This window comes from Chenopodium album, chromosome 7, assembly GCF_948465745.1.
Source record: "Chenopodium album chromosome 7, dcCheAlbu1.1, whole genome shotgun sequence".
Classification (NCBI taxonomy): Eukaryota; Viridiplantae; Streptophyta; class Magnoliopsida; order Caryophyllales; family Amaranthaceae; genus Chenopodium; species Chenopodium album.
In genome coordinates, this window is record NC_137840.1 from 65,045,109 (window position 1) to 65,048,304 (window position 3,196).

Below are 3,196 nucleotides of genomic sequence, written 5' to 3' on the forward strand. Positions count from 1 at the left end.
AAGGCGCGCCCGATCGGGCGCGTGTTTTATTCAGACCTGATTAGTTTAGTTTAATTTTTGTTTTGAGGATGTTTAAGTACGAATTATGTACGTAATTATTTTTTACCTTCTTTTTTAGATTTTCTCTCTCTACTTAGGATATTTCTCTCTCTTAAATTCTCTCTCAACTCTTGTTCTTAATTACTTCCACTAATTCAGATTTCCTTTGGTAACAATTTCTTCTCCTTTAATTTCAGCTATTTCATTTACTTCTTTGATTATGTTTTGTTTTATTTATTTGATTAGTTTAGTTATGATTATGTCTTATTAGTTTCATTCTAGGGTTTATGGGGATCCATAATTAATATGAAGGGATAATTCGTTATTATTGATTATTGGTATTGCATGATAATTTCTTATTGAATTGTTTTAATTCTTTGCAATTAGATTATGAATCGAGCAGATTTAATTTCATTGTGAATGTTTAACAATATTGAATTGATGAATCGAGCAGATGTTAATTTAATATTATAGGCTTTTTTTAATAGGAACTTAGATCTAGTAAATTACGAGAGCCTGTTAGATCTATGTTGATTAATAAATTGCGAGAGCCTGTTGATCATGTTATTTGTGCAATGTTGATTATTAGTTATTATGTTTTATCCCGGAATATTAATTATTGGTGAACCTGTGACCCTAGGCTTTCTTATTATTGTTTCTTTTCTCCCTAAACTTATTCTTCGTAGTATAGAATTTATTCCCAAAAATATTGGTTACTTAGATAATTTAGATTATAATAATTAATTAGGAGTAAAAAGAATTGTTTCCCTGTGGAGTTCGACCCTACTTCCCTATCTACTTTAGTTAGAGGACTTAGGTATTTATTTTTTATTAGGGGATACGACTTTACCCTGTCAAAATTTGGCGCCGTTGCTGGGGAAACGGTTTTATTTTTATTTCTGATTATTTTTGTAGTCTAGGTTATTTTCTTTTTGTATCAGAGAACATTAGTTCTCTGAGACAAATCTCATATTTGCTTCTAGTTTTTGTTTATGCCCAGGTGTTTCAAATTAGGGTACATCCCATTCGATCCTGAGATCGAACGATCTTTTCATAGACAGAAAAATCTCTACAAGCAAATCCTGGCGGATTCTGGCACTACTACAAAACGAGTGCTTTCTCGACGCTGGGGAAGGAGCGTCAACTAGGGTACATACTATGCGTATATTCGCGACGCTTTTTAGGGTCGAAATTAATTTTCAACTCCAAAAAGCGTCGAGAGCAACTCACGAGCTCACACGTGAATAGAATCAGAGATGACGGCTCCAAAGAAGCTTAGTGATTACTCACAACCAAAGCTTACAGATTTTCCACATCTCACCCCCCACTCCGGCTCTTGATGGGGTTCAATTCGAAATTAAACCTCAATTTATAACGATGATAGAGAGGAAGCAATTCAGTGGAGCTAAGGGTGAAGACCCGAATCTTCACATTGCCGACTATTGTCAATATTGCAATACCATCAGGCAAGCCGGGGTCACTCAAGACCAAATCAGGGAGATTCTCTTTCCCTTCTCTTTAACTAGAAAAGCTAAATTGTGGTTTAATGGCTTAAATACAACTGCACTTGGTATAACTGACTGGGAAACTCTTGTTTTGAATTTTTATAACAAGTATTATCCTGCAGAGAGAACAACCGTACTACGGAGTGCGATTCAGAACTTTGCCCAAGAAGCCGATGAATCTTTATATGAGGCTTGGGATAGGTTCAAGGACTTACAAAGAGAATGCCCTCACCATAATTTAGCACAATGGCAGTTAATCCAAGCCTTTTATAACGGCATTGGATATTCCTCTAGAATAATTTTAGATTCTGCAGCTAGTGGGAGATTTATGAATCTTAATGTTGATGATGCAGGTCAGGTTATTGAAGATATGGCGATACACAATTCCCAATATGGGAATCCTAGAGGATTTGCTAACAAGGGGAAACATAGTGTTGACTCTGTATCCTTTTTGCAAGCTCAACTGACCTCTATATGCCAAAAATTAGATAATCTTAGCACTGCCAATGTAGCTAATGTTTCTGCAATTAATAATAATTCTAATGAGGCTTTCTGTGAAAATTGTGGTATTATAGGTCATTAGGAACAAGATTGCAGGAGTTTCGTGGAGCAAGTTAATGCCTTTCAAGCTTATAGGCAGAATAACCCATACTCCAACACCTACAATCCTGGGTATAGGAACCATCCGTACCTTTCCTACCGGAGTACCAATGTTTAAAACCCGCCACCACAAGAACCACAAGCGCCACAACAACAGCAGCAGAAATATTCTCATCCCAATGCTAGCCAGAAGAACCAACCACAACAAACCTCCTCATCTTCTGACCCTTCTCTGGTGGAAATTAGAGCAATGTTGGTTAATATGCAAAAGCACATGGAGAGTAGAGATGCGACAATTGATCAAATTCTAGCACATAATAAAATTGTAGATAATCAAATTGCGCAACTTTCCGCTACTCTACAAGCCCGCCAATAGGGAGCTCTACCGGAACAGCCGACCAGGCCTACGGATCAAGCATATGCAATTACTCTAAGGAGTGGTTCAAACTATGAAGGGCCCTCTATGCCCAGAGTTGATGAACCTGATTTATTAAATAATGCTAATCTTGATTCCGTTAAACCAAAAAATGTAGTTAATAGCCCGACAGGGCTAAAGGATAATACTAACATATATAATTCTACATTGCAAGGTACGACTCCAGAGAAGGTGGCTACTCCAGATAAGAGTAATAATGCTCCAAAGCCAATTATCAAACTTCCATTCCCCAATCGTCACTTGAAGACAAATTTGGATAAGCAGTTTGGTAAGTTTCTGGAGATGGTAAAAGATTTGAAGGTAACAATTCCCTTCACTGAATTAATCACACAAATTCGTTCATATGCAAAATTTATGAAAGAAATATTGACAAGGAAAAGGTCTATTAGTAAGGTAGAGACAGTAGCTTTCACTGCAGAGTGTAGTGCCGTACTTCAAAATAAGTCTCCACCTAAATTAAAAGACCTGGGTAGTTTTTCTATCCCTTGTCATATAGGCAATCTAATGATTGATAATGCATTGTGTGATCTGGGTGCTAGCGTTAGCGTCATGCCATTATCTGTGTTCCAAGTTAAATATGGGTAAATTAAAAGCTGCCAATATAACTCTACAAATG

General features: G+C 36.6%; 1 non-coding gene across 1 annotated transcript; it reads right to left on the reverse strand.

The window, feature by feature from the left end:
- Nucleotides 1–1,677: 1,677 nt before the first annotated feature.
- Nucleotides 1,678–1,784, reverse strand: LOC145641189 (small nucleolar RNA R71). Its single transcript, XR_014115251.1, has one exon. It is a non-coding gene; the product is annotated as a small nucleolar RNA R71 (small nucleolar RNA).
- Between the last annotated feature and the right edge of the window lie 1,412 nt (nt 1,785–3,196).